Source organism: Leucoraja erinacea, chromosome 5 (genome assembly GCF_028641065.1).
Source record: "Leucoraja erinacea ecotype New England chromosome 5, Leri_hhj_1, whole genome shotgun sequence".
NCBI classification, from domain to species: domain Eukaryota; kingdom Metazoa; phylum Chordata; class Chondrichthyes; order Rajiformes; family Rajidae; genus Leucoraja; species Leucoraja erinaceus.
In genome coordinates, this window is record NC_073381.1 from 97,063,564 (window position 1) to 97,087,824 (window position 24,261).

At 45.1% G+C, this 24,261-nt stretch overlaps 1 protein-coding gene across 2 annotated transcripts in view; it reads right to left on the bottom strand.

Moving 5' to 3' along the window:
• Positions 1-24,261, bottom strand: part of cdc42ep3 (CDC42 effector protein (Rho GTPase binding) 3) — a 216,841-nt gene that overhangs the window by 121,564 nt on the left and 71,016 nt on the right. Inside the window, exon 2 of one of the 2 annotated variants that reach the window (XM_055636333.1) lies at positions 9,812-9,926. The exons of the other annotated variant lie outside the window; for it this stretch is intronic. The gene's annotated coding sequence lies outside the window, so the exon portion shown is untranslated. The remainder of the gene's footprint in view (positions 1-9,811; positions 9,927-24,261) is intronic. 2 annotated transcript variants of the gene reach the window in all.

Below are 24,261 nucleotides of genomic sequence, written 5' to 3' on the forward strand. Positions count from 1 at the left end.
AGATTTTTTTAAACACTCATAACCTTTTTATTTTTCATCGATCGGAAAAATCCTCGGGGCTGCCTCAGCGTAGGAGGACTGAGAGTAAGATGGCCAAAAATCATAGCAATATATGGTAGTGTTTTTTTTTTAAATCAATATAGAGCGCAGACAGGAAGTAGTCAAGATGAGACTTTTACTTATATAGATGTAGCATCTGCATCTTATGGACAATCAGACCATAGACAATTGGAGGCACAAGAATCTGCTGATATGGAAACTGTAGCAAGAAAAGGGAGTTTGTGGAGGAACTCGGTGGTTCAGGCAGAATCTAGATGAAGGGTCTCTACTCTGATCATCGACTGTCCATTTCCCTCCATAGATGCTGCCTGACCTGCTGAGCCTCTGGCAGCTCTCGTTTTTAGGTCTGGATAATAATTTTTCTTTTCATACCATCGCCTCTTTACGGATTACTTGATGCGACTAAATACTAACTAGATTTGCAACGTAATTGGATTGGAAAAGCTTTCAGAAGGTGGTGTTTGAAAGAAAACAACAGTAAAGATGGCAGCTGTCTTTAGTTTAGTTTAGAGATACAGTGCAGAGACAGCCCACCGGGTCTGCCCCGACCAGCATTTCCCGCACATTAATACACGACGGACAATTTATACTTAACCAATTAACCTACAATTTACACTTATACCACTACCTACAAACCTGCATGTCTTTGGAGTGTGGCAGGAAACCGAAGATCGAATCCTGGTCTCTGGCGCTGTAAGGCAGCAACTCTACCTCTGCGCCACCATGCTCCGTGCTGCCCTGACTCTTCTTCACTTCTGAGTTCATCAAGAACCAACAGAACAGGCTCATCGACACGGCACAAAGGGTGGCACGGTGGCACAGCGGTAGAGGTCCTGCCTTACAGCGCTTGCAGCACCAGAGTCCTGGGTCCAATCCCGACTACGTGTGCCGTCTGTACAGAGTTTGAACGTCCTCCCTGTGACCGCGTGGGTTTTTCTCTGAGATCTCCGGTTTCCTCCCACACTCCAAAGACGTACAAGTTTGGAGGTTAATTGGCTTGGTATAAGTGTAAATTGTCCGTCGTATTAATGTGCGGGAATTGCTGGTCGGCGCAGACCCGGTGTGCTGTCTCTGCACTGTATCTCTAAACTAAACTAAAGACAGCTGCCATCTTTACTATTGTTTTCTGGTATTGTAAATTTAATGTAAATTGTTGCTAGTGTGTGTAGGGTAGCGTTTATGTGCTGGTCTGTGCGGACTCGGTGTGCCGAAGGGCCTGTTCTGCATTGTATCTCTAAACTAAACTAAAAGGTAGTGGAAGGAAAACCTTGAACTGGATTTAAAATGGGTGCTTGCCAGGAGACAGGATTTTTTTACAAATAGCTCATGGCATAGCATTATGAAAGTGCTGCATAATACATATTTGGATAGACTGACGTGATACTTGTGACAACTCTTTTAAATCAAGTTGCTGCATTACAAATGCATAAGAGATGGATGTGTTTATAAAAATATGATTGACATATCAAAGAGCATGAGTAAATTGATTACCCACAATGTAATCCACATGTGAGACTTATTAGCAGATGTGGTTAATTAGACGAGTGCATATTTTAGTTCTCAGTGGAACGGTTCCAATGTTATACTCAAACTTCACAGAGTGAATCATCGTCAAACATTGGACTTCTTACAAATTCACTGCGATCACGAGAGTGTTTCCCAATGGATGATGCAATGCCCCACGCCCCCGTATTTCTCCACAGATCAGACTGTCATATGTACATTCTATAATTAATCTCAGCGATGAATCTTGGCTGCATTAAACATAGATCAACAGACTGATTCATAGTTTGTTTTCTCTCTCTCACTTTATGTAATTCTTTATTCCTCTCCTGAAGGCATTGTTTGTTTGCTGGGCTGAGGAATACATCAGGTACATTGACAAGAGATTACATATTATTCATGAGGAAAGTTCAATTCGGTTTAGTTTATTGTCACGTGTACCCAGGGACGGAAATCCCGGGGGATCATCGTCAAACATTGGACTTCTTACAAATTCACTGCGATCACGAGAGTGTTTCCCAATGGATGATGCAATGCCCCCCCCGCCCCCCCCGCCCCCCCCCCCCCCCCCCCCCCCCCCCCCCCCCCTCCCCCCCCCCCCCCCCCTGTTTTGAGAGGTGGGGGACGATCCCCCCCATTTGTTGCAATCCGGATTTTAAAACCCGGTGAAATCTCCGTTTTCCGCGAGACAGTGGTGGTGGGACCAATGATCGAGGGTGTCGATTGGACGAGAGAGACGTGGGTCAGCAGGCAGTGAGGGCGGGACATGATGATTCAGTGCAATCATTGGAGGAGGGAGGTGTCGGTCAGAGATGGAAGGGGGGTGGGTGGGACTGAGGATAGAGCCCGGTGATTGGAGGAGGTAGATGTGCTAAAACATTCTCGGCAGCTTTAGCCACAGACCTGCGCCTCATCCGCAGCCAGGATCAATCACGGTCTCCGGCACTGCAATCGCTGCCGAACCGCCACTGGACTATCCCCGTCCCCACCTGAGTGCCCCACCCCCACCCCCCCGCACGCCCAGGGGTGGCCAGAGACGTCGGGAGTCAGGCGAGAGCTGCGCCCCCAGGTGCACAGCCAGCGGAGAGAAGCAACACTAAGCCCAGATCAACTCTGCCTGTCCCGCCAGGTTAGCCTACAGCCCTGCCTGGACTTACGGGAAATGTGGCCCAGGTTTACAGCCAGTGCGGAGAAGCAGCGCTAGCTCAACGACGAGCTCCCAGTGAGACAAGCAGAGTTGAGCTGCATTTAGTGCTGGATTGAGCTGTAATTACCGTCCATAGGGCCCACGGCTGGAGCCTCTGAAGCCTCGCACGTGTGTGTGAGTGTGCGCATGAGCATGCGGCCGCCAAGAAATTGTGTCCCCCCTGTCCCCCCCATAATTTGATAGCGATTTCCGTGCCTGCATGTACCGAGGTACAGTGAAAAGCTTGTGTAGGAAGAATCTGCAGAATGCTGGTTTTCACTGAAGATGGACACAAAATGCTGGAGTAACTCAGCAGGACAGGCAGCATCTCTGTAGAGAAGGAATGGTTGACGTTTCAGGGCGAGACATTTCTTCCATCTGCCGAAGGGTTTCAGCCAACAAATATCACCCATTCACCCATTCCTACAGTGAAAACCTTTTGTTTTTGTTGCGTGCTATCCAGTCGGCAGAGAGACAATACATGATTACAATCGAGCCGTTTACAGTGTATAGATACATGATAAGGGAATAACGTTTAGTGCAAGGTAAAGCCAGCAAAGTCTGATCAAGGATAGTCCGAGGGTCACCAATGAGGTGGATAGTAGTTCAGGACTGCTCTCTGGTTGTGGTAGGATGATTCAGTTGCCTGATAACAGCTGGGAAGAAACTGTCCCTGAATCTGGAGGTGTGCGTTTTCACACTTCTATATCTTTTGTCTGATGGGAGACGGGAGAAGAGTGAGTGGCCAGGGTACGACTGGTCATTGATTATGCTGCTGGCCTTGCTGAGGCAGCGTGAGGTGTAGACCTAACAGGAGTTCCCTGCAGACTATTGTGAAACTCATCACTGCAGTAGCACCTTGAGGCAGTGCCTGGGCACAAGCATGTTCAGCTACTTCATCAATGGCCCTTCCATTATAAGACCAGAGGTGAGGAAGTTATACTGAAATCTATATACTGGAGATATACACAAGTACATATGTGTGTGTGTGTGTGTGTGTGTGTGTATATATATATATATATATACGTGTGTCTATCTCCAATATATGTGTATACATAGAAGGTAGACACAAAATGCATGTGTAAGTCAGCGGGACATGCAGTATCTCTGGAGAGAAGGAATGGGTGATATTTCGGGTTCTATTTTGTGTAGTGCAAAGACAAAAATAATTCCCCCAAGTCTAAAGGAGCATCTGACCCGAAAAGTCACCTATTCCTTCGCTCCATAGATGCTGCCTCACCCTCTGAGTTTCTCCAGCATTTTTGTCTACCCCCAAGTCTATGTAGTTGGGAGTTTATTTTATCTTGATGGCTGTAAGGAAGAAGCTGTTCCTGAAGCTGGATGTTAGTTTCAGGCTCCTGTACCTTCAAGTTCAAGTTCAAGTTCAAGTGAGTTTATTGTCATGTGTCCCTGATAGGACAATGAAATTCTTGCTTTGATTCAGGACACAGAACATAGTAGGCATTTACTACAAAACAGATCAGTGTGTCCATATACTATCATATAAATATATACACACATGAATAAATGAAATGATAAAGTGCAAATTACAGATAATGGTTATTAATAATCAAAGTTTTGTCCGAGCCAGGTTTAATAGCTGTGGGGAAGTAGCTATTCCTGAACCTGTTTGTTGCAGTCTTCAGGCTCCTGTATCATCTACCTGAAGGCAGCAGGGAGATGAGTGTGTGGTCAGGATGGTGTGGGTCTTTGATGATACTGCCAGCCTTTTTGAGGCAGCGACTGTGATAAATCCCCTCGATGGAAGGAAGGTCAGAGCCGATGATGGACTGGGCAGTGTTTACTACTTTTTGTAGTCTTTTCCTTTCCAGGGCGCTCAGGTTGCCGAACCAAGCCATGATGCAACCGGTCAGCATGCTCTCTACTGTGCACCTGTAGAAGTTAGAGAGAGTTCTCCTGAACTTCAGACGGGGTGAAATGAGTATGTGGCCAGGGTGGTGTGGGTCTCTGAAGATGCTGGCTGCCTTTTTGAGGCAGCGACTCCAGTAAATCCCTTAGATGGTGGGGAGGTCAGAGCCGGTGATGGACCGGGCAGTGTTCACTACTTTTGCAGTCTTCTTTGTTCCTGGGCGTTTGAGTTGACTAACCAGGCTGTGATGCAACCAGTCAATATGTTCTCTACTGTACATCTGACGAAGTCTAGGGTGGCACGGTGGCACGGCGGTTTAGTTGCTGCCTCACAATGTCAGAGACCCAGATCTGATCCTGACTGAGGGTGCCGTCAGGATCAGGAGTTTGTACGTTCTCCCCGTGACTGCGTGGGCTTTCTGCGAGTGCTCCGGTTTCGCCCACAATCCAAAGACGTGCGGGTTTTAGGTTAATTGGCTTCAGTAAAATAAAAATTGCCAATTGTCCCTGGTGTGTAGGATAATGCTGGTGTATGGGGTGATCGCTGGTTGGCATGTACTCAGTGGGCCGATGGGCTTGTTTCTGCGCTGTATCTCTATAACTAAAACTAAAAACCAAGCTCCTCGAGTATCTTTGCTAAAAACTAAACTAAAGTCCAAGAGAGCAAATCCTCAACAAGAAAAACAGCAGGCAGCAAGACCACAAAAGTTCCAAACAATAACCATATACAACCCTCAGGAGTCTAATAAGAATCAAGATTCAAGATTCAAGATACAAGATTCAAGATTCAATTTAATTGTCATTTGGACCCCTTGAGGTCCAAACTAAATGCCGTTTCTGCAGCCATACATTACAAACAAATAGACCCAAGACACAACATAATTTACATCCATCACATCGCTGTGATGGAAGGCCAAAAAAACTTATCTCTCCACTGCACTCTCCCCCCCCCCGATGTCAGAGTCAAAGTCAAAACCCCCGGCTGGCGATGGCGATTGTCCCGCGGCCATTAAAGCCACGCCGGGTGGTGCGAGGTCACACACCGGGTCTTGGTGTTAGAGCCCCCGGCGTGCGCTTGCAGAGTCCCGCGGCCATTCCAAGCTGCGCGGGGCGGTGATGTCAGGCCCCGCTCCAGGAGCTCTTCAACCCCGCAACTCGGGCGGGAGAAGTCGCCGTTGCAGGAGCCCTGAAAAGCGGCTCCCTCCAGGGACCCGCGGGCTCCCGGTGCCGCCGTCCGCCAGACCCGCAGTTGCAGCCTCCGAATCTCCGGAGGTCGGGCCGCAGCAGCAGCAGCGCTCCACCACCGCTCCACCCGCTCCGGACTCGGCCAGCTCCGCGACGGTGAGGTGAGTCGTCGGCACCAGAGTCCCCGGTCTTCTCCTGTTGGAGGCCGCTCCATGTTGCAGCCCCAACGACAACGGAGACCCAACAAAGAAAAGGTCGGGTCTCCCGTGCAGGGAGAGATTTAAAGGTTACCCCCTCTCCCTCCCCCCCACCCCCCCCCCCCCCCCCCCCACACACACACACACCCCCGCAAAAAATAACAAAAACTACATAAAAACAAAGACAAAAATAATAAAAACGCGGACGGGCTGCAGAGGCCTCTGCTGACGAGAGTCGCGCCGCCTACCGACTAGCAATAACTAGTTCTTAATATTCAATGGCATTAGCACCACCAAGTGCCCCAAAATCCCAGTAGCCATTATTGATCGGAAACTCAACAAGGCCATTATTCAGAATCTTTCCACCATCTTCAAGTCAGAAGTTAAGATCATGGTGGAATACCCTTCCCTTGTCAGGATTAGTGCGATCCAAACAGACTCAACAAAGCTTCACACCATCCAGGACAAGTCAGACAGTCTGAAGGAGGGTCTCAACCCGAAACCTCACCTATTCCTTTCCTCCAGAGATGCTGTCTGACCCGCTGAGTTACTCCAGCTTTTTGTGTCTACTTAATAATAATAATAATAATAATATCTTTTATTGTCATTGCACAGAGGTACAACGAGATACATAGCACAATTAGAACTTGGAAACAAATAAAACAGAATCTAAAATTAAGAAATCTATCTCTTTTAATGCCAATAGTCAATAACCCGCCGTTTAAACCTTCAATTATAGATAAATCATTTACACAATGGGAAAGAATGGGAATCAAAACGCTCGGAGACTTGTATGAATTAGGAAAATTATTATCATTTCAACAATTACAACTGAAATATAATTTGAAAAATAATCAATATTTTAAATATCTTCAAATCCGTGACTATCTGAAAAAATACACAAAAGTCTATTATAACATGCCCTCAGACTTATTGGATGAAGCCATGAAGATAAAGGCTGAATCAGCAAATCTAATATCATACTTATACAACATTATTTTAAATATAGAAATACCTACAACCGATGGTATTAGAAGAGATTGGGAACAAGAACTAGCTATAAAAATTTCAAAAGAGAGCTGGGATAAACACTTACTATATGTGCATAAATGCTAGATCAACGTACGACATACTCTAATTCAATATAAAACATTACATAGACTATATTATTCAAAAACTTAGATAAATACACTTTTCCCCAATGTCTCACCCATTTGTGATAAATGTCAGGTACAAGAAGCTCACATAGCGCACTCTTTTGTTTTTTGTATAAAAATCCCAAAATTCTGGAATGAAATATTTGAAATCTTCACAAAATTATTTAAAATAAAATTTGTACCACAAGCAGAATGGATCATTTTTGGAATATCGGAAGGTAACCCCAAATTAAACGTGTTTCAAAAGAACTTACTTAATTACTGGCTAATAATGGGAAAAAAGCTTATACAGGTGCACAACCTTTTATCCGAAAGCCTTGGGACCAGACACTTGTCGGATTTCGGACATTTTCGGATTTCCGAATGGAAGATTTTTAGCGTAGATTAGGTAGGTAGCGCGGGCGGCTTGAAAAGTCTGGAGCGACTGCCTCCTCCCCGGAGATCGGGGAATCATTGTAAATCATTGCATAAATGTTAGTCAGTTCGTTTGGAGGGATTTTATGTGGTGGTGGTGGGGTGGGTGGGTGAAGGGGGAAACTTTAATTCTTAGTCCCCTACCTGGTCGGCGACTCCCAACATCGCGGAGCTGGGGGCTCCGTCCGGCCGCGGGCGGCGCCGGTTGTAGCTCCGACCCCGGCAACTCGACCCCTGGCTGCGAGGCGCTCCAAATCCAGCGCCGTCCGCGGTCGGACGCCCGCAGCCCCAGCTCCGCGAATGTTGGGAGAAGGCGGCCTCAGCGCCCTGGAGCTTACTGCACAGCGACCCGGTAAGGCATTGCCCGCTCCCCGCTGGTATCCCAGCGCTTGGAGCGGAGCTGGGGCTGCAGGCGGCGCTGGATTTGGAGCGCCTTGCAGCCAGGGGTAGAGTTGCCGGGGTCGGAGCTACAACCGGCGCCGCCCGCAGCCCCAGCTGGGAGTTGGCGGCCACAGCGCTGCGGAGCTTACTGCACGGCGACCCGGTAAGGCATTGACCGCTCCCCCGCCTCTCCGACCAGGTAGGGGACTAAGAATTAAAGTTTACCCCTTCAACCCCCCCTTCACATAAAAGCCCTCCAAACTAACTGACTAACATTTAAGCAATGATTTACAGATGTTTAAGTGTCTCCCCGGTCTCCGGGGAGGAGGCAGCCGCTACAGTAGTACAGACCTGGGTTGACCGTGGGTCGTTTCGGGTCAAGTTTGGCGCCAAACGCGAGCTTTGGTGTGCAGACGACATCCTGGAAAAAATGGCTGGTTTTCGGAGTTTTTCGGTTTCCGGAACACAGGATAAAAGGTTGTGCACCTGTACTCAAATTTTGGAAAAATGCTCCAATACCAACAATAAAAATGTGGATTTCAAACATGTTCGAAACACTACACTTGGAAGAGATGAGACTCCTCCTAGACGACTCCTCCAAAAAACGTGGTCTGCATTTATGGAACTATTACAAGCATAAGGTGCAATAGTAATTTAAAATATAAATGGTACCAGGATCTGGTAACGGGGGGTATAAAATAAATTTAAAAAAAAAACACGGTTGGTATATCCTTTTTTGCGAGTTTTGTGTTACAATAGAGCGATTGTTTATCCTTTTTTTTCTTTTCTAGGGTCTTATTTCCTTTCTTTACTCCCTTCTCTAACTTCTTCCCTAAGGGGCTTTCTTTTCCCAACACTTTCCTGCACCTTCACGACTCTTGCTCACTTTCCTTACTTCTTTTATTTCTACCTTTTTTAAAGCTCGAAAAACGAAATGGTACAACAAATGTAATAAGAAATATGTGATGTGTATTATTGTAATTTACTGTACTTCTAATTAAAATTAAAAAAAAAAAAAATTAAAAAAATTGATAAGATGATGGTGGAATACCCTTCCCTTGTCAGGATTAGTGCGATCCAAACAGACTCAACAAAGCTTCACACCATCCAGGACAAGTCAGACAGTCTGAAGGAGGGTCTCAACCCGAAACCTCACCTATTCCTTTTCTCCAGAGATGCTGTCTGACCTGCTGAGTTACTCCAGCTTTTTGTGTCTACATAATAATAATAATAATAATAATAATAATAATAATAATAATAATAATAATAATAATAATAATAATAATAATAATATCTTTTATTGTCATTGCACAGAGGTACAACGAGATTTGGTATGCAGCTTCCATCCGATGTAATATCTCAATTAACTAAAAATTTAGACACCCAGAGAAACAAGATTAAAAAAAACTCAGTAAAACAGTGTAAAGCGCAAATAGGTCTGTGCCGGGTCAATGTGCGACGTGACCATCCGAGGGAGACAGTTCATGGGGGTGGGGGGGGGCACTCAGCAGGGCCGGTTCAGAGCAGCTATAACTCTGGGGATGAAGCTGTTCCTAAGTCTGGAGGTGCAGGCGTAGAAGGCCTTGTAACGTCTGCCGGATGGTAGAAGTTCGAACAGACTATTGCAAGGATGTGAGGAGTCTTTATGAATGCTGATGGCCCTGGTTATCAGTATTGAATACTTGGCTAGTATCTTATTTCACGGCCTAGACAGAGGTACACTGTGGCTTCTGTGGAACAAAATACACTACAATTACTTGCCCAGGCTATGCCGACCAGAGACCCTACCATCAAGAAGGACAAGTGTATGGGTGCACCACCACATGCAGCTTCCCCTTCGAGATACATGTCATCCTGACCTGGAAACATGCAACTTTTCCTTCACTGGTTAAATCCTGGAAGGCCAATAGGAGGCAGCTTCACTTGGCGGACTGCAGAAGTCCAAGAAGGCAGCACAACAAGCCTGGATTAAGCCTGGAAAATAAATGATGACAAAATGTGTAGGAAGGAACTGCAGATGCTGGTTCAAACCGAAGATAGACACAAAAAGCTGGAGTAACTCAGCAGGACGGGCAGCATCTCTGGAGAGAAGGAATGGGTGACGTCTCGGGTCGAGACCCTTCAGAAGGGCCATTCCACTCCAGAGATGCTTCCCTGTCCCGCTGAGTTACTCCAAATAAATGTCGACATTGCCAGCGATTCCCAGATCTTGAAATAAAAAGAATTCCTTTGCAAATTCCTGATGTGCCAAAATAAACGCTACAGTGAAAAAGTTAGACCTTGTTAACGTATCATTTCAAAGTTGTGGTTGTTTGCAGTAGACACCACACATTTTACAGAGAACCACAAATAACTGCTCAAAAAGCTGTGCTTGGCTCAGAGTTGAAGAGATCCTTTGATCTGATGGAGTGACTCGAGGTGAGATAATGCCGATGACAATGCAATTAAACTGTTCTCAAGCATTAAAATAGTGAGCTGTTATTACAAGTGGAAGGCATGTCCTCGGGATTACTGTCTGTCTGATTGCCTGGTTCAGAAATAACAATGAGCTTCAAAGGAAAAAGACGTCTATTTCTGAGGAACCTTATAATTATGTGTATCCATCAGATTTATTGGGCTGATGGTTTGAACTCTGCAAGCATCATTGATACGATCGTTAATTTTGTTCATTTGTTAATGTTGTTATTTTTGCCAAATGGCATTTGCTTATGGCGGCACAGTGGCGCAGCGGTAGAGTTGCTGCCTCACGTCGGAGACCCATGTTCCATCCTGACTGCGGGTGCTGTCTGTACAGGGTTTGTACATTTAGAACGGAGACGAGGAAACACTTTTTCTCACCGAGAGTGGTGAGTCAGTAGAATTCTCTGCCTCAGAGGGCGGTGGAGGCAGGTTCTCAAGACAGTTCAAGACAGAGCTAGATAGGGCTCTTAAAAATAGTGGAGTCAGAGGATATGGGGAGAAGGCAGGAACGGGGTACTGATTGGGGCTGATCAGCCATGATCACATTGAATGGGGGTGCTGGCTCGAAGGGCCAAATGGCCTACTCCTGCACCTATTGTCTATTGTCTATTGTTTTCCCATTGACCGCTGGGTTTTCTCCGGGTGCTCTCATTTCCACCTACATTCACAAGACGTGCAAGTTTGTAGGTTAAGTTTTCAAGAAGGAACTGCAGATGCTGGAAGATCGAAGGTACACAAAATTGCTGGAGAAACTCAGCGGGTGCAGCAGCATCTATGGGGCGAAGAAAATAGGCGATGTTTCGGGCCGAAACGTCGCCTATTTTCTTCGCTCCATTGATGCTGCTGCACCCGCTGAGTTTCTCCAGCAATTTTGTGTACCCAAGTTTGTAGGTTAATTGGCTTCTGTAAATTGCCCCTATTTTCTAGGATAGAACCGGTATATGAGGTGATCGCAGGACAGCACAGACTCAATGGGCCAAAGGGCCAGTTTCCCTGCTAAACTAAACTAAGCTAAACTAATATGCTTTTAGTTCTTTAAGTAAATTCATCTGAACAGTGTTTTGTCCTGTGGGAAATGGTCCAACGTGGACTCAGCCCAGACCAGCACACAAACCAACCTCCCTTCCATGATCTACATCGGGGAGACTAAGCGTAGGTTGGGCGACCGTTTCGCCGAACACCTCCGCTCAGTCCGCAATAACCAACCTGACCTCCCGGTGGCTCAGCACTTCAACTCCCCCTCCCATTCCCAATCCGACCTCTCTGTCCTGGGTCTCCTCCATTGCCAGAGTGAGCAACACCGGAAATTGGAGGAACAGCGCCTCATATTCCGCCTGGGCAGTTTGCATCCTGATGGCATTAACGTTGAATTCTCCCAATTTTGCTAGCCCTTGCTGTCTCCTCCCCTTCCTTAACCCTCGAGCTGTCTCCTCCCATCCCCCCGCCCTCGGGCTCCTCCTCCTCCCTTTTTCCTTCCTTCTCCCCCCCAACCCCCACCAGTCTGAAGAAGGGTTTCGGCCCGAAACGTCGCCTATTTCCTTCGCTCCATAGATGCTGCTGCACCCCCTGAGTTTCTCCAGCAATTTTGTGTACCTTCCTTCCATTGACTCCTTCTATGCTTCACGCTGCCTCGGCAAGGCCAGCAGCATAATCAGGGACCAGTCTCACCCCGCACACTCCCTCTTCTCCCCACTCCCTATCAAGCAAGAGGTATAGAAGTGTGAAAACACACAACTCCAGATTCAGGGACAAGTGTTATCAGGCAACTGAACCATCCTCTCACCAACTAGAGAGCGGTCCTGACCTCCCGTCTACCTCACTGGAGACCCTCAGACTGTCTTTAATCGGACTTTACTGGACTTCATCTTGCACTGAACGTTATTCCCTTTACCCTGTATTTGTACACTGTGGACGGCACAATTGTAATAACAGTAATAATATATTTTATTGCCATTGCACATAAGTGCAACGAGATTTGGGTATGCAGCTTCCATCCGACATCATAACTTAAGTAACTACTAAAAGTTAGGTTTAGATACCCCGAGAACATGGTTTGTACAAAGAACATTACAATAGTAAAATAGTCAAAACAGACTAAAGTACAGATGTGTCTGTGCGACGTGACCATCCGAGGGATGTAATCATATATAGACTTTCTGCTGACGGGGTAACACGCAAACCAAAGCTTTTCACTGTACCTCGATACACGTGACAATAAACAAATCTAAAGGAAACTAAATTAAATAAAACTAAACTAACAGTAGCAATATAATATTCCACATTGTCAAGTTATGAATCTGTGGAGTATGTCATCTCAACTGGTAGCACTCTAACCGCTTGAGTCAGATGGTCATGTTATAACCAACAATGCAACCCCCCCCCCCCTCCAATCTGAAGAGCAGTGTCCTCAAAGATGGAACGCACCAAGCAGGAGGATGCCCCTCGTCACCCAATCTTCCAACACGTCCAGGCTCCAATGAGGTTAAAATCCAGAAGCAGCTTCCTACCTGCAGTTCAACCCCTGACTGATAACCTGTAGGATGGATACTTGGGTGACACACCTACAATAAAACCCCCTCACACACACTGACACTATACCCTGAGGAGTTCCTTCCATTGGGAGCGAGGGAGACATGGCCAGTCTGTCTCTGCCTCAGCCGCCTCAGAACACGGGTCAGATGGTGCAAAGCACTCATGCAGAAGTGGGGGTACAACGACGATGTGACTGCAGGGAGGCAACCCAAAACTATGGAGCACTTATTTACCTGCCCCCTCCTCAGATTCAGATTCAGATTCAATTTTGATTGTCATTGTCAGTGTACAGTACAGAGACAACGAAATGCTCCTCCTCCCAGAGCCCTGCAAACCAGAATATCTCAAGGTCTTCAACCCACGTGCCAGAGCCTGCAGTGTGCAGCGACTAGTAAAAGTGTAGCGACACAACAAGAAGAAGATGTCATAAGTGATAGGAGTATGATTAGGGCATTCGGCCCATCAAGTCTACTCTGTCATTTAATGATGGCTGACCTATCTCTCCCTCCTAACCCCATTCTCCTGCCTTCTTCCCATAACCTCTGACACCCGTACTGATCAAAGAGGTTGTAATTCCAGCCACGTGAGGGCAAAAGTTCAAGTTCATGTTTCAGTGCTGCCCTCGCCAATTAACCTACAAACTTGCATGCCTTAAATGTGGGAGTATATTTCCAAAGGCCTACTTTGAAGCAGAGGACTTATCTCAGGTACAAGCTGCTCGAATGGATTCTGTTTTTAGAGACGTCCACAAGTTGATTTTGTCCATAAGTAAGCAAATGCACAAAAAACACTCTTAGTAGCCATAGGGCTGCAGTGAATGGATGGCATCACGTCAAACTGATAAGAAAAAAGTTAATAAAAGTGAGAGCCGGTGGTCGTTGTGTATGTTGGCACAAATTATATAGATCAGAAGGCGATTCTGCAACAAGAATTTACAGAATTGGGTAGAAGACTAAAAAGCAGGACCTACAGGGTAGTGATCTCAGGATTGCCTCCAATACCTCCTGGTGAAGGTAAGAATAGGAAGATAGGGGAAATGAATGTGTGGCTGAAGAGTTGGTGCAGGGGGCAGGGATTCAGATCATTGGGATCTCTTCCGGGGCAGGGGTAACCTCTATAAAAGGGACGGGTTGAATCTAAACTGGAGGGGGACCAACATCCTAGCGGGAAGGTTTGCTAATGCTGCACAGGAGGGTTTAAACTAGATTGGCAGGGGGGTGGAATCTCGTGCAGGACAAAGGCACGTGAGAGACTAGAAGTTGGTATGGAGGGTGGTGTGGGAAAGGTTAGTGGACAGAATAGGCAGGTGCAAGGCGGAGAGCGAGAAAGGAGGGTTGGTGCAAGGGGTCTGACGGGTAAGGCAGATGAGCTCGGGGCATGGATAGGTATGAGCGACTGGGACGTTGTAACCATGACTGAAACCTGGTTAAGGGAGGGGTAGGACTGGCAGCTCAATGATCCGGCGTACAGGAACTTCAGGGGAGACAGGGGTGAGGAAAAAGAAGAGGGGAGGGGGGGGGGTTGCATTGTTGGTTAAGGAGGATGTCATGGCAGTGTTCAGAGATGACATTATGGACAGTTCATCTAGTGAGGCTATATATGTGGAGCTGAGGAACAAGAAAGGGATGATCACCGTTGGGGATATACTACAGACCCCCGAATAGTCAACAGGAATTAGAAGAACAAATGTGCCGGGAGATTTCAGCAGTAGGAGTATCAATATAGACTGGGGAAATCATAGCCTGAAGGGTTTAGATGGGGTGCAATTCCTCAAAAGTGTTCAGGAGGATTTCCTTAAGCGGTATGCGGAGGCCCCCACACATGAGAGGGCAACACTGGATCTAGTATTGGGAAATTGGGAAGGGCAAGTTATTGAAGTGTTTGTGGAGGAGCCTTTTGGGACCAGTGACCACAGTTTGATTAGGTTTAAGTTAGTTATGGATAGGGACGGAGAGGGTCCACGTGTTAAAATGCTCAACTGGGGTAAGGCCAACTTTGAGGGTATGAGAGAAGGTCTCGCTCAAGTTGACTGGAGCAGGATATTAGAGGGGAAAGGAACATCGGCCAAGTGGGATGTTTTTAAAAGTGTACTGAAGAAAGCTCAGGATGTGTACGTCCCTGTTAGAGTGAAGGGCAAAGCAAGCAAATGGAAGGAAGCTTGGCTGATGGGGGAAATTGAAAGTCAAAAACAAGAAGGATGCATGGGACAAGTATAAGAATCTGGGATCCAGTGCAACCCTGGAGGAGTTTTGGGGAACTAAGGAGTAAACTTAAAAAGGAAATTAACATTTAGGACGGTCCCAAAATATTTTATAAATACATTTGGATGGGCAAGGGCTGATTAGGGATTTTTTTGAAGACGTGACCAAAAAGGTTTAAGAAAGAACTGCAGATGCTGGAAAATCAAAGGTAGACAAAAATGCTGGGGAAACTCAGCGGGTGAGGCAGCATCTATGGTGCGAAGGAAATAGGCAACGTTTCAGATCGAGACACTTCTTCAGACTGATGTGAGGGTGGGAAGAAGAAAGGAAGAGGTGGAGCCAGTGGGTTGAGGAAGAGATGAGAAGGGGAGGAGAAAGTAGGGACTACCGGAAATGCGTGCCACCGTAAATTGGAGGAACAGCACCTCATATTTCGCTTGTGCAGTTTGCACCCCAGCGGTATGAACGTTCTCTAATTTCAGTCCCACTTAGGTGAAAAACCAGCGACTGGAACGGCGTCTCTGTCAGAGTGGAACACACACAGCCCATTATGCAGGTGAGGGACAGAGCTGTCTGAGTGAAATTCACACGGTGCAAAGCCAATGTGATACAGACACACACCACGATGAACAGGAAGGTTGGCGCTGTAATTAAGACGGTGAAAGCACAGTGTACGGGAAGGGTCACTTAAGTCATTTAAAAGAGGGGAGGGGGGGGAGAGGGGGGAGGATGGGGGAGAAAGGGGGAGAAGGTGTGGAGACAACTTTTAAGAAGCCAGAGAGAGATAGACGGCTGTGAAGCTCGGCGGACATTAACATTACCTGTCGGTTATCCCTGGTACTGAAAACTACTGCTTACGTTTTTTTTCCCAATGAGCCAATGAAATTCACCGGTCAACACCGGCTACAACCTACAAGAACCTTCGACCTCCTGGCAACCCACTAGGACCTCCTGGCGACCCACCTACGGCACGAGAATTCTCGCTACTCTCCATGGCGGCTTCATTCTGGTCGCCGCTAATTTTTCAACATGACCATAAGAGCCGCGACTAGTACTCAGAATGCAGGAACACCTCACGACCATGAAGGCAACTCCCCGGCAACCACCCGCGAACATGTGGCGACTGCGTAGTCTCCTGTAGTTGCCTAAAAAGTCGCCTAAGTGGGACAGGCCCATAGCACTCCACATTTACGTCCAGGTCTTTTATATACATCGCAAACAACAGAGGTCCCAGCACAGAGTCCCTGCGGAACTCCACTGGTTACAGACCTCCAGCCAGAAAAGCACCCTTCCCCCACAACACTCTATCTACCACAGGCAAGCCAGTCCTGAATCTAAACCTGCAAGTCACCATGGATCTCATGCATCTTCATCTCTTCCCACAGAGTGTTTACCGCACTTTGTGTTTTTATCTTATACTCATCAGGCTGTGCCCTGACCTGATATTTAAATTACTAAGTTACTCAAGCATGGTAAAGTGTGGGACATAGGAGAATATCTCCTATGAAGCTTTTTCCTCTGAAGCTACAAGCCTGATTTGTTGGAAAATCAGCGGTGAGTTTATGGTCAAATAGTAATTAAAAAAATATTTTTTTGTTGTTGCAAGGTGGATACAACATGAATTGGGCATCACCATAAATTGCTGGCTGATTGTTAACTTTGCAAAGACAGGAATGAATGAACTAAAATGGTGGCATGATGGTGTAGTGGTGGAGTTGTAGCCCCACTTAGGCTGTATTTAGGCGACTGACAGCGACTGTCATAGTTGTAGCAGGTCACTGTAAAAATGGCGACTGGGCCCCTCCCCCCCCCCACCGACATAAAATTTGAAATAGAATCATTACTTTAACAACAAAAAAAACTGAAGTCAGCACCAGCGCCAACCCACGTCACCTGGCGACAACTACGTTAACCTGGCGACATCTACGACAGTACCTACGTCAGGAAAAGTCAAGCTACTCTCATTGGCATCAAACCCACTGTCGCGATTGTCTCCCAATATTTTCAACATGTTGAAAATCCAGCTGCAACCAGAAAGACGCTACGACTCTTTGGGCGACTGAGGAGACGACTCACGACCATACAGGCGACACCCCGGCAACCATGTGGCGACAGCCTAGTCACCTGTAGTCACCTAAAAAATAGCCCAAGTGGGATAGGCCCATTACAGGGCCAGAGACCCTGATTTGTTCTTGACTATTGGTGCTGCCTGCACGGAGTTTGTACGTTCTTCCCATGACTTGCGTGTGTTTTCTCCGGGAGCTCAGGTTTCCTCCCACACTCCAAAGACGTGCAGGTTTGCAGATTACTTGGCTTGAGTGAAATTGTAAATTATTCCCAAGTGTCTGTGGGACAGTGTGGGCCGAAGGGCCTGTTTCCACGCCGTAACTCTAAACTAAACTAAATTATTCAAGACAAGAATGGAACCTAATACTGAAATGATTATATTTGGTGTAATGGAAGATGGGAATAAATTGAACACATCTCAAAATCTATTCCTTAACTATGGTTTAATAATAGCAAAAAAATTAATACTTAAATTTTGGAAGGGTACATCAATACCAACGCTTAAAATGTGGATTGCAAGTACGTTGGACACCGCTCATCTTGAGGAAATGCGATTCCTCCTAATGGATAAATCAGACCAATTCATAACGAGTTGGTCTCCATTCGTCGTTTTTTTGGAATCATATGGTGCAACACAATTGTAAAAAATAACTGTTTCAGGACTGGACGAGGGTTGGTCAAGATTATAAATAATGATCTCCTTTTCTTTTTTATTTTCTTTTCTTTTCACTATTTTCTCTCTCAACTTTCTTCATTTACTCGTTCTCTTTCTTCACACACTATATATTTCACATCTTTCTATCCTTTACTATCTAACTTCTTTTTCTTATTCTCATCTTTTTTCAATGTAACAAAAAAAAAAAAAAAAAAGAAGTTGTACATAAAATGTATTATGAAAATATATATTAGGCACTTTGGTGCCATATGACTGCACTTACTTCTAATAAAATAAAATATTTAAAAAAAAAAAAAAAAAAAAAAAAAAAAAAAATAAGATAAATAAATAAATAAATAAAAAATAAACTAAACTGAACTAAAAACAAGTGATTCAAAGACAACAAGCAAAAATAAGACCAAAGACAATCGTTCATCTCTTCGTTGAAGAAAATGATACCTGATTTCATTTGGGATATTATCAAACTTTTAGAGGCACAGTTGTGTTTGGCGGCAGTGTGGAAAGGGAATTGTCACGGTAACATGAAAAGATTGGCAGCCAACAAAAGAACGGCTTCACACTTCTTTGGTTTAATGTGTGCATATAAATTTTCCACGGAAAGGAAGATATTCTGGGCTGAAAATACTGCAGATCAGCTGGCATTTGAAACAGGATTTAAAAGAAAAAGATCTGTTAGTATTTCAGGTGGGTCTGGAGATAAACATTCTTGATGCTGAACTGTATGCACCGTTAATAAGCAAGCTGCATGGTTACTGTGAGACTAACTGTTTTGCTCGTGTTGAGTACCACCAAGAACATATTCCCCGTTCAGGAAGAGCATTTCATATTTTACATCGACCCACAGCCCAGCTAGAACAAGGCCTTGCTGTCTTCCTATGCCAGCACCTGGTCTGTGTGAACTTCTTTCACTGCAGCTTCATGTGTGGTTGCAGCAGTCAGATTTATTTTTGCTCGTGAGACGTTGATATACATTTCTATTCCAGGCCACCAGTGAGAAGCAGAAGGGAGAAGGGATTTATATTTATTTGCACTGAACCTTTCATGCTTCTCGAGACATCCCGGAGCATTTCACATGCGGTTATTTACTTTGAAGTGTGGCTGTTGCTGCTCTGCGAGCAAACTCAGTGACAGCACACGGCTGCGGAATTGAAAGATGAGTTCGGGTATTAGCCGAGGAAGAAGTCTTCGTTAGCGCAGAGAGTCTCAGGTCCCTGGACACCCCAGAACACTTTCACAGCCAACAAACTACTTTATAGAGTTAAAGATAGACACAAAAAGCTGGAGTAATTCAGCGGGACAGGCAGCATCTCTGGAGAGAAGGAATGGGTGACGTTACGGGCCAAGAGTGTTGGGCATTAAGAAAACATGACAGCCAATGTGAAAATTAGCACGCAGCCGCAAGTAGTAGGGCAGTAGTATGGATAGGAAGGGTTTAGAGGGATTTCAGCCAAATGCAAGTGGAAATAATCCAGAATGCCAATTTGGTCAGCGTGGGCAAGTTGTGCCGATAGGCCTGTTTTCATGCTGTAAAGCTTTATGACTGTAGATCCTGTTCAAAGAGCTTTCCGCTGCTCTTCAACCTGCACTCAATAGTCAGGCAGGACCATCTTATTTCAATTTGTGTTCAATTTGTGTTTTTGTGTTCAATTTTGTGTTCAATTTTGTGTTTATGTCAATTTGTGTTTGAAAGAATAACCTGTACAATTGGTCGGGTTGAAGAAAGTCATCTATATTTGGCGCTTTCTACACTGTTTGAATATCCCAAACTGCTATACAGTAAATTGCTATAACTTGGTTCAGTTTCGTTTATTGTCACGTGTATCGAGGTACAGTGAAAAGCTTCTGTTGATCCAGTCAAGTCAATATATTACAATTTGGCGCTGATAAAAGTCCACCTATAAATACAGAGACCACGTGATGGTGTGGCGTCGTTATTACCGACTGTCTGCTATAACAGAGTGAGGGGGGTAAAGTTTGACCCAAGGCTGGGAGGGTAGTATTGGGGCAGTAAACAAGTGGTCATTCCCCAGGCCATTGGGGCCACAGAGCCCCTCGGCCCCACACACGGTAGGTACGGGGGCCCAGTACTCACGCCCACTTCACCCCACTCACTCTCCCCCCACTCCCACTACCGGAAGCTCCCACCATGTGGAGCCGGCTCACTAGGTAACTGGCGGATGTGGGGGAGGGTGCAACAGTAATCTCAGTCTGCTAGAACCAAAATCTGTTATAGAGAGGTCCCTTATTGCAAGGGTTTACTGTGTAGACAATAGATCATTCAGTCTGTGATATGATATTTAGTTTTGGAGTGAAGTTAGTAATGGACTAAATATTGAAAAAGGCTCAGGATTTAACACATTTGCTCTTCCTTGAAACAAGAGCACAGGATGCTGAGAGAGCCAGCAGGTCCCCTGATTAAAATGACTCTCAAAACACCATGTGCGAAGGAAGAAACTGCAGGTGCTGGTTTAAACCGAAGATAGACACAAAAAGCTGGAGTGACTTCAGTCTGAAGATGGAGTCTGAAGAAGGGTTTCGGCCCGAAACGTCGCCTATTTTCTTCGCTCCATAGATGCTGCTGCACCCGCTGAGTTTCTCCAGCAATTTTGTGTACCTTTGAAACATCACCTGTTCCTTTTCTCCAGAGATGCCGTCTGGCCCGCTGAGTTACTCCAGCTTTTCTTGTCTATCTTCGGCTCAAAACACAATAGCTTGGAAGCAACACTCCCTCCCTGTCGCAATGGAGCGCCAGTCTGAATATTTTTTTGTCCTAAACTAACAGGAATAGGGTGAACTCACAATAATGTGATGGGGGAGGCAAGCGTGTTGGTACTGATTCCCAGCTGATATGTAAAGTATTAGTGGATAGCGGGTGGTTTACAGAAACAAAACTGGTTGCATGCAACATAGAACAGCACAGCACAAGAACAGGCCCTTCGGCACACAATGTTTCAGCTGCTAATGATGCCAAGACCATCACTTATCTAAGACAGACACACAATGTTGGAGTAACTCAGCGGGACAGGCAGCATCTTTGGAGAGGAGGAATGGGTGACGTTTCGGGTCGAGACCCTTCTTCTTCACTTATCTATCTGCACATAACCCATATCCCTTCGTTGTCTGCATATCCACATGTCTTTCCAAAATACTTTTAAATGCCGCTGCAATGCAGATGCCATTCACATCTCTTTTATCCTTTGTCCTTCTCACCTTAAAACTATGCCCTCTAGTGTTTCATTTTTCCATCCTGGGAAAATGATTTGGATGGTCGATCCTATCTATGCCTCTCATAGTGTCATATACTTAGGTATGTTGCAAAACCTACCTGAATCGTCGCTGAGAATCTGCCCCAGATCGTGTGCGCGATTTTGGCGCTGTTTAGAGGGGGCGGGTTTAAAACGCGATTTTTACTAGGCTGTTCCAATCGAAGATGTTCAGCCTAGTAAATCATTAACGAAAAATCGCTGAAAGACCCCGTCGCAAAAGGTATTATTAGTTTTATAGGCCTCGAATAATAGTTATAATAGTTTTAAAATCACTCTCTCAACCCGCGACCTCTCGCAGCCCCAGGGTTTTATAAAACAAACAATTAAAGGTATGTACCTTATTTTTACATTAAAAGGGGCTTCTTAAGACCCCTTTATACAAAGTTTACTATAGCGAGTAGTTCATTTTGGGCTCTTTATTTCCCGCAGTATTTTTCTGGGCATTTGAGGGCACAAATCCAGCGCAATGTGAACGTCTAAACCAGCGCGTTCACAGGAACCTACTAGAAAGCTGATTTAAAATAGACTTTAATTTACAGCAATTGAACACTAAATTCCTTCCTGCTGCACCCGCTGAGTTTCTCCAGCCTTTTTGTGCACTTTCGATTCTCCAGCATCTGCAGTTCCTTCTTAAACAGTAAATTCCTTCCATTTGGCCTATAAATTAATGTAAATGAGATTTTAAAATCATGTTTTATTGTGAATTATTTGTGAATATTATTTGGACACTTAGGCTATTTTAAAATGTTAATCATTTATTAAGAAATGGATAGATGTTTAGATCTAGTAATTGAAGTTTGAAATTAGCTACAATTGGGTAACTAACTAATTATATGCTTTAATTTCAGGTCATCCAAGTAAGATTATTTTATATTTGTTTCAGAATGCTTCAATCTATGATAACTGAAAATTTCATTCAGTTCTCTTAATTTTTAAGAAAGTTATGGGCTTTTGACTGTCCATGATCACAGCTTTTTTGTTATGTCCATAGAAAATCTATAGGGAACAAGATGCTAATTTCCGAATGAATGGCCATAACTTTTTTATTACTTGAGATATAAAAGTGAATTAGGTGTCAAATTAAACTTATTTTTATGCATTATCTGATGGGATAAATTGCAGACTTGATTTTTTTAATCTCAAAATGTTGTAACACTGCTAATATACTTCTATCAGGTCTCCCCACCACTTTTGCCGTTCCAGACAAAACAACCCAAGTCTGGCCAACCTGTCCATGTAGCCTATACCCCTTAATCCAGACATCATTCTGGTGAATCCTCTGCACTTTCTCACCAAATACCTGATCCTCTACCTAGAAACATAGAAAATAGATGCAGGAGTAGGCCAATCGGCCCTTTGAGCCATTCAATATGATCATGGCTGATCATCCAAAATCAGTATCCCCGTTCTTGCTTTCTCCCCATATCCCTCGATTCCGTTAGCCCTAAGAGTTATATCTAACTCTCTCTTGAAAACATCCAGTCAATTGGCCTCCACTGCCTTCCATGGCAGAGAATTCCGCAGATTCACAACTCTCTGGGCGAAAAAGTTTTTCCTCATCTCAGTCATAAATGGCCTTTACCTTATTCTCAAACTGTGATGCCTGGATCTGGACTCCGCCTCTTTTTTCCTGCATCTAGCCCGTCCAATCCCTTAAGAATTTTATATGTTTCTATAAGATCCCTGGTTATAACCTCTGGTTGTGGACTCCCCCAAAGTATACAAAGCATACCACGTTGGGATCTGTCCTAAACTGGTAACAGTGCAGAATAAGTGTTTAATTTATCACCTGACAAGGACTTTGCCAGAAAGCTCATCTCAGAGGTGGTTTACAAGAATAATCCCAGGAATGCGTGGGTAAACATTAAGTAGGCCTGTACTCACTGGAGTTTAGAAGGATGAGGGGGACCTCTTTGAAACTTACCGAATGGTGAAAGGCTTGGATAGTGTGGATGTGGAGAGGTTGTTTCCACTAGTGGGAGAATCTAGGACTAGAGGTCACAGCCTCAGAATTAAAGGACGTTCCTTTAGAAAGGAGATGAGGAGTAATTTATTTAGTCAGAGGGTGGTGAATTTATGGAATTATTTGCCACAGAGGATGTGGGGGCCGTCAATGGATATTTTTAAGGAAGAGATAGATAGATTCTTGATTAGTGCGGGTGACAGGGGTCATGGGGAGAAGGCAGGAGAATGGAGTTAGGAAGGAGAGATAGATCAGCCATGATTGAATGGTGGAGTCGACTAGATGGGCCGCATGGCCTAATTGTACGCTTATCATTTATGGCCTTATGACCTGAAGTTTGTAGGATTCAGTTGCGAACTATTTAAGTGGGATGAACTTCAATGTGTCTCTGTGTCCTTATTCTTGTTAATGATTATGGCAGGTTGCCAAAGTGGAATTAATGATAACATGTAGTTAATGGAGGCTGTTGCCAATCTGAGGGGTGAATTGAATGCTTAATTTCATCTAGCTTGGGTGAAGAAGTGGAGTGGACTCTATGATTTATCAATAGCGAGCTCCTAGCTTGGTAACAGAACACCACGGGCCTCATGCACTACCATGAACTTGTTTTCTACCGAAGGTACACACAAAATGCTGGAGTAACTCAGCGGGACACGCAGCATCTCTGGAGAGAAAGAATAGGCGACATTTCAAGTCAAGATCCTTCTTCAGATCGAAAGTCAAGGGAAAGGGTAACTAGAGGTATAGCCTGTTCTTGTTTTCTACTTGTCTATTTTTCCACTTATCTTTGCACCATGTTTTTCTTTTCAATGTCTTGTGGAGTTTGGATTTAATTCATGTTTTAGCAGAAGATGGACACAAAATGCTGGAGTAACTCAGCGGGACAGGCAGCATCTCTGGATAGAAGGAATGGGTGATGTTTCGGGTCAAAACCTTCAGACTGATGTCAGGGGAGAGGGAGGTATGTACATAGATAAGGAAGGGTAAGGTGTGAAAACAGGACAAAGGGAAGGGAGATCAAGGAAACTGTAGAATTAGATCACTGTTAGTTGGGAGAAGGTAACAACAAAGCAAACAGAGATAAAATGTAGTCGGAGACAGTCAGACTGGTCGGAGAGCTGGGAAGGGGGAGGGATGGAGATAG